Here is a 14,086-nt window from a genome sequence, read left to right on the forward strand (position 1 = left end):
TCCATCACATTCATCTTTACAATCTGTTTTTAATTACAATCTGTGCATTTTAGTTAATTTCGTCAAAAACTCAATCCCCCTTTACTTTAGTGTCCAATATAGTTAGAAAGTGTCTTAGTTTGTGTTTCTAAGTGTTTTGATTCAAGTTATTACCCAAATTCGTCCAAAGTACTCAAAGTGCTCAAAACTGCCCAGAAAGTGTTTTTAAGGCAGTTTTGAGTGTTTTGGTGCTGTTTGAGTCTTTTGGTTTGTTTTAGTGTTTTAAGTGTTTAGTTTTGCATTCTTTGAGTCTAGTTTAGTGTTAAAGTGTCTTAATTTGTGTTTTAAAGTGTCTTGAATCAACCTATAATCTTAAATTCGTCCAAATTTGTGTTTAAGGTCAGAAACTGCCTAGTTAGTGTTTTTAGGCAGTTTTGAGTCTTTTGAACCTGTTTTGAGTCCTTTGAGTCTTTGTGAACGTTTTTAACTTTGTTTTTATGTTTTTGAGTCAATTTAGAGGTTTTAGCAAGCCCTCCTAATCCCCGGTCTAGAACGATCCCTACTTACATTCTATACTACAATTTGACAAAAAGAGGGTTTAATTTGTGTGCGTATAATTCTCGCATCAGTGCCTAAACGGAAACGACGAAGCATCTCCGCTGGATTGCCAGCAACATCTGGATGATAGCGAGACAAATCAGTGAACCTCAAGTAGTACTCATTTGCCATCAACTTCCCCTGTCTCAACTCAGTGAATTCCTGCTTCTTTCGGTCAATATACTCAAAAGGCACAAACCTTCTCCTAAACAACTCTCGGAATACATCCCAATCAGTCTTCTCAGCTAGAGTCAAACGACGAAGTTCCTGCTCCCACCAGGATACAGAATCCTTACCCAAAAACCACGACGTCGTCTCTACCCACTTCTCGATAGGGAGATTCCCTTGATTATGCAAAACACGAAAAGTCTTCTCAATATGTTATAGCCACCGCTCTGCACCCTCATAACCCTTGTTGCCTTCAAACTTATCCAACTTCAAATTCTACATAGTCTCCAGAGGGGTCCTCTGGGGAGGGCGGATCGCCGAATGAATAGTTGTAGCAATAGCTTCGCCCAGCTGAGCTATATCGGGGAAACTAGGCTCAGCAGAGCGACGTGGTTCCCGATGAGGCTGCATAATTCTGACAGAAGACACCAAAACCATTAGAATACTCACAAAAGTACAGGACTGCCAAACCTAGGCTCTGATACCAAACTAACACACCCCGATCGAGATCAGGGCATGCTGGCCGTCACGTGGAAGTGACGTAGCCATGTGCACAGTGTGGAAGCTAATAAAATAATAATAATAAAAGTAGTACGAATAAATAAAATCCATCTTAACACAAGGTAATAACATACATGTGCAAGCGTACGTGTGAAAACAAAGTTCAGAGCACGAAGACTTAATGCAGTTCGGGAGAAAACGACACTACAGAAGCACACCCAAAAGTGATCTTACACTGGTGAAAGTCTGTCAGATATGTTGGGAAATACTCGGGGAAGCCACCAAACGTGCTAGCCAACTAGAACCTGGAAGGGTGCAAAACAAAAGCGTGAGTGGGCAAAAACAAAGCTTTTCAAAAACCATTTCATAAACAAGTTCTAACCCCTTGCTGTAAAACCTTTATACTTCCCAGAAAATAATGTACATATATAAATCATGCTCAGAACATATACTATGCCAAAACCTCGAAGTAAAATGCAAGTGCTCAGGTAATAACAAATCAACGCCATGTAATCTGTCAGCCGGAGTCACCTAACGTGACCTGTACGGCTGAATCTAGAGCTCAAATCTCCATCTCACTAACTATACCTCCACACAAGTCGGAACCACCTAAAGTGGTCTGTACGACAAGCCTGGGTGTAATATAAGTACGCTCAAGTGCTACGATCACGTTAAGGTTGGGCGAATAATCGCGGGTCACCTATGAGTCGGAACCACCTAAAGTGGTCTGTACGACAAGCCTGGGTGTAATATAAGTACGCTCAAGTGCTACGATCACGTGAAGGCTGGGCGAATAATCGCGGGTCACCTATGAGTCGGAACCACCTAAAGTGGTCTGTACGACAGGACTGTGCACCTAACTTGGATCCAAGATAAGCGTGTGGTGCGGGAGGTGAACATCACGTGAAGGACTGTGCCCAACTCTGGGCGGCAGCACTAACACCGAGGGTGCAGGTTATGAGCTCTCTATGCATCTCAAATCACTACTGAACATAAACATAAATCACAACTCACCTGGCATTTACTTGTGCGTCCACAGCACCAACATACATATATATATATATGCAACTAACAATGCATAACAAACGGCAATATAGTGCATGGCATATAAACGAATAAACGTTTCAAATCAATTTCTGGGAAAAGTATAAGTATATAGGTATATACGGAAAACCAAAAGCCCACTCACTGGTATGTAGAAGGGTCGTAACCCCCTTGCCTCGAGTGACCACGCTTGTCCTCGGGATAGGTATCACCTATATGCGAAACAACTATAAAAACGTTAATTTTAAAGCACATAACCAACCTTAAGAAATAACTTCTCATACAATGCACAAATGGGGTGTATGAATACACCAACGTGATCTACTCAACCTCAGGAACATCCTCATATTTTTAGAAAAAAATTTCACCGTCGCACGCGCCGGCCACGCGCATGCACGTGCCTGGCACGCTAACGGCGTCAGTTAACGCCGTCAGAAATATTTCGTTAACTTTAATGGATTCCGTTAACGCCGTTAGGAATATTCCGTCAGTTTTGACAGAATATTCCGTCGTCTTCTCCAGCGAGGCTCCGGCGCCGGAAAATCGGGAAAACTTCAAACCTTTGTAACTTCTTCGTTTTTCAACCAAATTTCACAAAATTGGTATCAAATTGAAGCTTACAACAAGAGGAACAAGTTCATACCACTTTCAAGTGCTAAAATCCACGAATCTCGCTGGGAAAACACCACCAACTCCAGCCAACCTTGAAACTCGCGATCCCGACGTCCAAAACCTTCAAACGAACCACCCCGAGCCTCCTAAGGACCTCACCAAGCTTCCTACAAGCTTGAAATTCCCAAAAACATAAGAATTTACGTGTGCATGAACAGTGACAAAAATCGGGTATCCCGAGTTCGACGTGAAAACGAAGGTATCCTTACCTGAAATGGGTATGGTTGAACCTCTACGGACCTCACGAGCATGGATATGTACTTTGTTTCTTCGATCTGTGAAGATTTGGGTGGTTTCTAGGTATGTCCGTACAAATGGAGGGGAAAATGGGAAGGGAAATGGCACGGGACAGGATGCAGGGCAGGAGAGGGGTGAAGGAAATGTGTAGGGGAATGTGTGTGGTCCACAACCAGCCACAGCAAGCTCAAAACAACCATACAACGTAAAAAGTCACACTAAGGGCAAAATCGTCTCTTCACGCGTACGTTTTAAAATTTTTCGGGACGGGCTGTCACAAAGTTCGTCAAAAATAGACTACATAAAGGAAGATGTGGTGTGGCCTTTCTTCATCATTTTCAACTTCTAGTTTTTTTTTTTTTTTTTTTTTTTGGAGGATGGAAATTGAACTTGTGGTTTTGTAATGAAACACAAACCCACAAGACAACTTAAATAGATGGAGAATAAGGGTCATTCAAACAGTGCAACTTCCCATCACGAAAAAGGGTCATTCAAACGGTGCAACTTCCCATGACAAAAAGTTAACTTCTTATGCACGTAATAATTCAAAAACAAAACCACCCAATACCATTACATAAGTAAATTAAAGATAAACGTCCTTCATGCGTATGCATTATATGCACAACGCATGCGCACTATATCTACTAAACCTGGCATTCGTGTCATGTTTCTCGTTTTCGTGTTGTTTTCGTGTCATACCTGATAGCTTAACGGGTCGTGTCATGTAATACCCATTAAAGTAAATGGGTAATATGACCCGTGTCACACCCCAATCGAGATCAGGGTATGCTGGCCGTCACGTGGAAGTGACGTAGCCATGTGCACAGTACGGAAGCTAATAAAATAATAATAAAAGTAGTACGAATAAATAAAAACCAACTGTTTAACACAAGGTAAAAGCATACATGTGCAAGCAAAATGTGAAACAAGGTTCAGAGCACGAAGACCTAGTGCAGTCCGGGAGAAAACGACACTATAAAAGCACACCCAAGGATAGTCCTACTCTGGTGATAGTCTGTCAGTAATGCCGGGGAAATCCTCAGGGAAGCCACCAAACGTGCAAGCCAACTAGAACCTGGAGGGGCGCAAAACAAAAGCGTGAGTGGGCAAAAACAAAGCTTTTCAAAAACCATTTCAAAAACAAGTTCTAACCCCTCGCCGTAAAACCTGTATTCTTACCAGAAAATATGATATACATACATATAAATCATGCTCGGGAATATGCCATGCCAAATGTCTCTAAATAGAATGCAAGTGCTTAGGAATGTCAAATCAATGTCATATAAATTGTCAGCTGGAGTCACCTATCGTGACCTGTACAACTGAATCTAGAGCTCAAATCTCTATCTCACTAGCTATACCTGCACACGAGTTAGAACCACCTAAAGTGGTTTGTATGACAGGCCTGGGTGTAATGTAAGTACGCTCAAGTGCTACGATCACGTGAAGGCTGGGCGAATAATCGCGGGTCACCTACGAGTCGGAACCACCTAAAGTGGTCTGTACGACAGGACTGTGCACCTAACTTGGATCCAAGATGAGCGTGTGGTGCGAGAGGTGAACATCACGTGAAGGACTGTGCCCAACCCTGGGCAGGAGCACTAACACCGGGGGTGCAGGTTATGAGCTCTCTAAGTATCACAAATCACTACTGAACGTAAATATAAATCATACTCACCTGGCACTTACCTGTGTGTCCACAGCACCAATACACACATATATATATACTATTAATAATGCGTAAATAAATGGCAAACAATAAACATGGCATATAACGAATAAATGTTTCAAATCAATTTCTGGGAAAAGTATAGGTATATAGGTATATACGGAAAAACCAAAAGCCCACTCACTGGTATGTAGAAGGGTCGTAACCCCCTTGCCTCGAATGACCACGCTCGTCCTCGGGATAGGTCTCACCTATATGCGAAACAACTACAAAAACGTTAATTTTAAAGCACATAACCAACCTTATGAAATAACTTCTCATACAATGCTCAAATGGGGTGCATGAATACACCAACGTGATCTACTCAACCTCAGGAACATCCCCATATTTTTAGAAAAAAATTTCACCATCACATGCGCCGGCCACGCGCAGGCACGTGCCTGGCACGCTGACGGCGTCAGTTAATGCCGTCAGGAATATTCCGTTATCTTTAACGGATTCCGTCAACGCCGTTAGGAATATTCCATCAGTTTTGACGGAATATTCCGTTGTCTTCTCCGGCGAGGCTTCGGCGCCGTTGCCGGCGCCGGAAAATCGGGAAATTTTCAAATCGTGGTATCTTCTTCGTTTTTCAACCAAATTTCACAAAATTGGTACCAAATTGAAGCTTACAACGAGAGGAACAAGTTCATACCACTTTCAAGTGCTAAAATCCAAGAAATCTCGCCGGGAAAACACCACCAACTCCGGCCAACCTCGAAACTCACGATCCCGACGTCCAAAACCTTCAAACGAACCACCCCGAGCCTCCTAGGGACCTCACCAAGCTTCCTACAAGCTTGAAATTCCCAAAAACATAAGAATTTACGTGTGCATGAACAGTGACAAGAATCGGGTATCCCGAGTTCGGCGTGAAAACGAAGGTATCTTCACCTGAAATGGGTATGGTTGGACTCCTACGGACCTCACGAGCATGGATATAAACTTTGTTTCTTTGATCTGTGAAGATTTGATGGGTTTTGGGGTGTGTCCATACGTTTGGATGGAAAATGGGAAGGGAAATGGCACGGGACAGGTAGCAGGGACAGGGAAAGGGTGAGTGTGTGAGTGTGGGGGAATGTGTGGTCCACCATCAGCCAACAACCAACCAAAAACAACCACACAACGTAAAGAAATCACACTAGGGGCAAAATCGTCTTTTCATGCGTACGTTTTAAAAATTCCAGAACGGGCTGTCACAACCCGACTTGAAATCATCCCATTAATATTATCAGGTAATATGATCCAACCCGTTACCCGTTAAGAAAAATATATTTTAAATCAATAAAAATGAAAATGAAAATGAAAAATATAATTTGACCCAAAAAATGTAAAGCATAATGCTAAATTAGTATATACATACTAAATTTCGAAGTTAACCCCTTCATGAAAGTTGTAAAACTTTTCATTACGAGTGATTACATTTTTCACACTTCTACAATAATTATTATTAATTTTGCACTCAAACAAAAAACATTGTTCATGAGATTTGAAGGGTTGTAAAAATCTAAACAACTATGTAACCATCATCTAAGAGTTGAGGATGCAATTATGAACATTTATTATGCTTTCACATCTTTCAGACTTATATATTAATGATTATGAATTTTGTTTATCTTGAACTCCCTTAAAAATACTATTCATGAGAGTTTGTATGGTTTTAAAAATTCAAACGATCATATACCCATCCTCAAAGCGTAGAGGATGCAACTACGAGCGTTTGCATATTTTTTCATATTTTTCACACATGTAAATTAATTATTATAATTTTTTTTAATGTGTTTGGTATTTTTAAATTACTTGATATTTTTATTTTTAATGTGTTTTATGATTTTTAATCTCAATCTTTGCCTATAATATACTATAAAAATAAATAAATAAATAAAACTTAAAATTTAAAATTTATATAGAATAATAGTTAATAAACAATATATACATATTCATTATATCTATTGTATTTTATAGTAAGTTTTTTTTAGTAGTTTAAAAAATTAAAATCATTAAAATAACTTTTTTCTTATCGTGTCGAAATAGGTTACCCATGTGTCATTCTCGTGTAAACCTGTTAAGGACCCATTATTTATTAACGAGTTATTATCGTGTGACCTGATAATAACCCGATTAGTTGTCATGTTGACCCGAAAACCGTTATTTTCGTGTCGTTTACGTGTCGTGTTAACGGGTCGTTTAAGAAATTGTTAGGTCTAATATCCACATACTATGCACACACTAAGCAGAGGGGCCGTTGAGGGGGAGTGAAAAATGCAGTCGCACAGGGCCCCAAATTTGAAGGGGCCTTCAAAAATTTTGCCATCTAATGTTATGTAATCATGTTATATATTTACAAAATTGCTTTTTAGTACTTTAAAATTCATTGTGCATTCTTTATAAGAGTAAATTTTTTTTCCTTTCTAAATATAAAAGGGTAATTGACACATCCCAACCCGGAATGTCCACTAGGACCCCAAATCGAGCTGTGTTGGCCGACACCTGGAAGGTGACGAAGCCATAAAGTGTGATAGTGTATAAAATGTGAATAAATTTGAATCTAAAAGTGTCTAAATACCAGAGTGCGCTACGAGTGGGAGCGAACCCATTTCACACGCGATGTCAAAGCATAAGTAAGGTACAGTAGTGTAGGTAAGAATCATACCCTTAAAAGTAGCCACCAATACTAAGATTAGCTATATATCCTCGTCGATACGAACTCAGCAGTTAAAACCTGAAGGGGGTACAAAACAAAAAGTGTGAGTAAACAGTAAAACCAAGCTTCCCAAAACTATTACCTTTCTATCAGTAATAACCCCTCACTGTAATTCCCTTATCGTTTTCTATAGGACAACATATATACATATATCCAAACCATACTTAGAAATGACCAAAACCATGGTTTGCCATCAACTCTACCATACATTAATAAGTAGGCCAAATGAACTTAATCAATACAAAATGATATATCAGTCAGAGTCATCTAAAATGACATGTACAACTTATCCATATCTCATCAATCATGGCTAGCATATAAGTCGGAGTCACCTATAGTGACCTGTACGACTTATCCATATCTCATCAATCATGGCTAGCTAATAGCTCAATAGGTATACCTGCACACGAGTCGGAACCACCTAAAGTGGTCTATACGACAGGACTAGGTGTAAATAAATACGCTCAAGTGCTACGATCACGTGAAGATTGTGCGAATAATCGCGGGTCACCTACGAGTCGGAACCACCTAAAGTGGTCAGTACGACAGGACTGTGCACCTACCTTAGATCTAAGGTGAGCATAAGGTGTGGGAGGTGAACATCACGTGAAGGACTGTGCCCTAGCCACGGGCGGAAGCACTAACACTGGGGTGCAGGTTTATGAGCTATACTATATCTCAGCACAATTGTACTCACTACCATCACTAACATCAACATGTACTCACCTGAAGCTTACCTGGGCGTCCGCGGCGTCATATAGCACTTCAAAGCATTCACAATAGTTAGGTTCAAGTAATATCCATATGAATATGCCATGATGCAATCTATACCCAAACATTTCATGATATTCCCAAAATATATAATACGGCGTAACATGTACAATCAATAACACTCTACTCCTAAACTATTTACTTTTAAGAGTAATCATCAGTGTTAAGCCCAATTAGACCCTAGTTACATTAACTATTATTACTTACCTTTCCTTACTTCAATTTCTTGATTCTTCACACATTGATTCATGATCAACATTAATCGCCAAATCATAAAACTAAATCTCACACTTCCCACCAATGTCCTTCACATTGCTTAATTCACTAAACAAGGCTATTGTCTCAATTATTTAATCTCATTTATTATATGGCTGCATCTAACGTCTTGTTAGATTGCCTACGTACCCTAAACAGGGATCAAGCCATTCGTAGTTCGAAATGATTAATTATAGGTAACAAGCATAGATCCCTATAGAAGTGCTTGTGGAACTATCAATTATATGCCTATGAAAGAAAAAGGCCCACTCACCTGGAGTCTACGCTATGATTATCTTGCACGCACATCGAGACATCACAATCTATCGTCGCCTGTGACCAATTATCAAATCTTGTCTCAAAGTTTTTACCGATAGAATACATAATTTACATAAAACATATCCTCAAGGACCTTCAAGAATAATTTGAAACCCATTGACCAAAAGTCAACCGTCGATCAAAGATCGACGGTAGGGTCTACAACCCTGTATAGCTCGATTTGGAAGATCCGCATATCAGATTTCCAATCCGTAACTCCCAACGATCCACAGTATGTTTCTAGAATAACATATTAAAATTTCATTACGATCCAACGGTTGGATCTCCGCCATTTGCCCAAAACCAAGTGGACGTGAACATTTATTTTACTAACTTACAAATCCAATTCAGGAAGATCCGTAAGTCGGATTCCCGATCCATAAATTCCTATGATCTTTAAATATTATGTATTATAATGTATCCAAGTTTGGTGACGATCCAACGGTCGGACCGTCGATTCACATTTTCATCAAGTAACGTATCGTAACGAATTTAGGTTCCAACGATCAACCTATGTCATTCAAATAACAAAACTGAATTCAAGACATTCGACATAGCCTAAAAATAGCATTGGCGGCCCACTGGCCACGCGCCGCCACGGGTGGCGGTCGGCCGCCCCGACTCACCGGAAAATCCAACTATTTCCAAAAATTCTCAAACATCATAGAAATGAAGATCTCAGTGAGTGGAGCAACTTTCATACCTGCCACGAAGTCCAAAAGTGGACAGAAGATGGTCAATTTTGCCCACAAAGCCGACGGGTGAAAAAACTTCCAGGTGTTGATTCGTCTTCTACAGTGGTCCAACAGGGTCAAGGTTGGTTGGGTTTTGCTCCTGGGATGATGGGCTACAAAGCCCAAGTGGTGGCATCGGCCATCACTTTGCCGATTTGCCAGAAAATCAAAAAGAGTGGCCGGAGCACCGTTGATTTTCGTCGACTTTCGTGGCCTCAAACCGCCACATACCATGGCTAATCAAGGTGGTTCCTAGGTGGGTTTTGTAGAAGGGAATGAGAGCTTCAAGATGGTACTGGTGGCGTCGAACAACTCCACCGGAGTTGGCCGGAATCGACCTTGAAAAATGGGTGGTCGCGAGTGGAAAAACCCACGGGAAGCTAGGAGTTTTTCTTTTTTTTTCTTTTTTTTTTTTTTCCTTTTCTTCTTTCTATTTCTGATTGGGTCTCACCCTCTCCCTCTAATTTAATTGGTTCCTTCCTATTCATGCCTAAAATCAGATTGGCCACTTTCCCACAAGGTGAGAATTCAAATAATTTATAACTAAACTTTAAATAGTCATTTTCAAACTTCCATAACTATACCGTTATAATCCGGACTCGCAAACGGCTTTCGCCTATGCGTTCACATCCACGAGTACTACGAGAATATGCTAAAAGAATAAGTCCCACATCTCTCAAGTCGATGGTCAACAGAAGTCAAAGTCCTTGCCTCTAGGGCAATTTCGTAAATTCACGCTTTTAAAATAAAATAAAAACGTAAAATTTGGAACGGGTTGTCACAGTAATGCTAGAGAGACTAAATTTGTCAACTAAATGATGAGTCACCAATAGGAAATGATCATGTTTATCAATGCTTAAGTAATAATCCAATCATCAACTTACATGTCATTTAATTTACAAAATTTTGTCTACAAATTTAGTATCCCTAGCATCACTCAATATAAAAATTTCTAGTACAATGAGATATTCTGATTGTCAATAATAACACCCTAAAAACGATAGTTTTCCAATTTTATTATATAATAAGGTTATATATTCAAGTGAACTTTAAAGTTAGAGTTTTAAAGTTTTTTTCTTTTTTCATTTTTGGTTGTTTAAGATTGAACTACTTTTGATTATCTAGTGAAGGTTATATTTGTAGTTCTTTTACTTATAATTAATGACATTTGTAAACTTGCAATCAGTGAGTGCTAAAGTTTATTTTGATTTAAGTGATTGTTTTATAACATCAATACATTGTTTTTCTTTTTTTAATACTATCTGAAGGAGGGGCCATTTTATAAATTTCGCACAGGGTCCCCGAAATCTTAAAGGCGACACTGAATGATCTCTTATGGCCAGGATATGCACACTGCATGCTGTGTCTTGAATACTAAAAACATATATTCTAGGATTGGAAAAATTAACATTTTCCAAAATCCTTTTCCGTCAAATTAAGTACCCAAACAAAATATTAATTAAAACCCACTACTTTTGTAATATATTACTATTAAACATTGGAAAATTTATGAGTTGACATGTGGAAAAATCACATCTTACATATATTGAATGCAATGCACACCTCAAGTAGGTTACAACAAGACATGAGGATCATGTACACCACATCTACCTTGTCTTGTCAATTTGCTAACTAGTTTGCCAACCAATCAATTTAGAAACAAAGCATGGAAGATAAAATTTGCTATCCAATTTGCACTTTATTATTTAGGATTTCACTACTATGAGGATGGTGCATTTTCGAAGATATGAAACCCTAAAATAATGGGGTAAGTCTGGGTCTCTTTTGGCGCCTAGTCTTGAAAAGAATCCAAAGACCAACATGACTGGGTTTACAGTAATGTGTGGAAAGAATTTGATATTTGATGTGGTACAATATTGGGTATGTTCCAATTTTTGTTTCACTTCAATTGTATAAATTTCACAAAATTTTTCCGATGTGTGCATAAGATGTGCATATGCAGTGCAGGTTGTGTACATACGGTGTGCATGGCATATTATGTGCATATGATATTATAAGGTGATATGCATATTATGTGCATTTAATGTGCATTGTATGTGCATGTTATGCTCATATAACAAGGATACATAGTACGCATGTTTATTATCATAAAACACTTAGCTAATACATTTGCACAACAATAAAATGTCATATAATCCCATTATGGTTGATGCGGTTCTTTTCCCTTCACTAGTCGATGAGAATCCTCAAATACCTTGTTGCGCTCCTCCTCCATTTCGACATTTCCCTCCCAAAAATGCTCATACGACTCAATATGACTCAATATGGCCTCGACGCTTTTGGAACAATTCAAAATTAGGAATGTGATCCTTTCTCCAGAAGTGTCAACCTTCGTTTTCTGCTTGTTTTCACGGTAGAGCGCTTTGTTGGCTTCACCATTAAGGTCCACAAGCTCTTTTTCTACCTTTATTAGATTATGGTTCCAATACTCGGCAACGCCTATCTCATAGTCAAGTTTCTCGCGGACCTAATCTATACTTTTCAGCAGTGTCTTCGAGTCCACAAACCTAAATGATGACATAGGATTTGCCTTCGGCGACCCCGGAATTGGAGGAGGTTCCATGTTGTACCACCCGTGGAACTCTGTGTTAAAGTCCTTGGTTTCATGTGGGAACTTGGACATGTTTGTGTTCTCAATTGTTTTGGCTATCTAAGAAGTCTAATTTTTTAGGAAGGGAATGTGTTGAAGGTGTTTATGTGGTGAGGATGTGATGCATGTGACCTTCAAAAGTTGTAAGAATCCCCACCACTTTTGTCCCCCAACTTGAACAATGCTTCCAAATGTTGTTACTTCATTTCCAACATAAAGGTTAGTGTGTTATCAAATCTCACACCCCTTACATCATGTTGTGCATGGGTTAGTCTAGGCATATCTGTTGATTCTAAAATTACAAAAAACCTACATGGCGCGCAGGCCGAGTAACTAATAAGCTAACTACGTCCTTCGATTGAATGCGGGGCGTGCCAACTCGTCGGCCGAGCTCGGTCGAGGAGTAAAATTCGTTGATGTCGCGTTGAGCGCGTCGTTGACTTCTCTATCTTGCGATTGCGACCGAGGAAGGAACCCTCTCGGTCTCTGAGTTCTATAGCCTGAAGACAAGGCTACTAATTTTGCGGAGTTCACAAATCGTCGGAGCCCGATTCGGTCACTGTGATTATATTCGTGAGAGTATAAGCACGTCGAATCGAGACCAAACTGTACGGGCACAGGTACTCAAACGTGATGTATGTCTTGATGGTAAATGTAGTTCGGCCGTCGGAATACCGAACCCTGAAACTTACTTGCGAGTATCCAATCATAAAATTGCTCGGCGTCCAGTACGCCGAGCAACACAATTCGTAACACCTGACTATGCCGAGAAGGCTAGCAAGGTGACCTCTACCAACAAGGGTCCGAACCCTTCTCAGCCGAGACTTAGATAGGTAATCGGTCGGCTTCGACGCAGTGCTGTCTATCCAAACTGAAGATGCTTCTCGGTCGACTGATTCTGTGGCAGCAGTGCTGTTTATCCAAACTGAAGGTGCTCGCCGGGTGCCTCCACAGTGCTGTTTATCCAAACTGAAGGTATGTCGGCAGAAAAAGAAAAAGAAAAAATCTCAAGGTATTTGAGAGGTTTTGTGCAGGGCAATTGTATGCTGGATTGAAGGTCATTTTCTGTTGCATGATTTCTTGTATTTATAGCACCCCATTCCTTGAGACCGATTTGCATCCTGATCTGGATTGGGAGTCCTTGTCCTGTTTCAACTCTAATTCGAACAAACCTACTCCCACTGGGATTCTAAACTTTCCCTCTTTTCGAGGCTTTATTCTTTGCCGGTCGGGAATCCTGGTCGCACCAGGACTTCCTTGCCCTTTTCTATTTATCTGGACAACTTAGGATAGGACTTGATCTACCCTGCCAACTGGCCCGGGATTTATCATTCGGCCCATAGCATTTGACATAGCCTTGGGCCGAGCACATCCTGCTGCTTAGCCTAACAATATTATTTTGGGCCCAAACATTGCCCCCTCGCTTCTTAGGTCACCGACTATTAACTTTTGGTCGGGCCTCGGCCTTGAAGAAGCGGAAACGCCTATTGCTTTTCGGACTTTACTTTCCTTGACCATTACTTATGCACATTTATGAGACATGATTGCACTCTCCTCGTTACCTCCAACGTACAGCCACGTGTCGATTCTCCGTCGATCTTAAAAGCTTTCAATCATGGCCCTCGAAATCGTGCACCTACCGAAGCGTCTTTTCCTCATTAATCCATTGAAACCGTTGCCGCACGCAATCGTGCGTCCTAGATCTTCGAAACCTAGATCCTATCTTCGCAGGTTCCCAACATATCCGAAATGATTGGGACCTTTTCCCGGTTAAATTTCCCCCCAAT

The sequence above is a fragment of a genome, unplaced genomic scaffold, assembly GCF_019419815.1.
Source record: "Pyrus x bretschneideri cultivar Hongxiangsu unplaced genomic scaffold, Pyrus_bretschneideri_v1 Contig64, whole genome shotgun sequence".
In the NCBI taxonomy this organism is placed as follows: domain Eukaryota; kingdom Viridiplantae; phylum Streptophyta; class Magnoliopsida; order Rosales; family Rosaceae; genus Pyrus; species Pyrus x bretschneideri.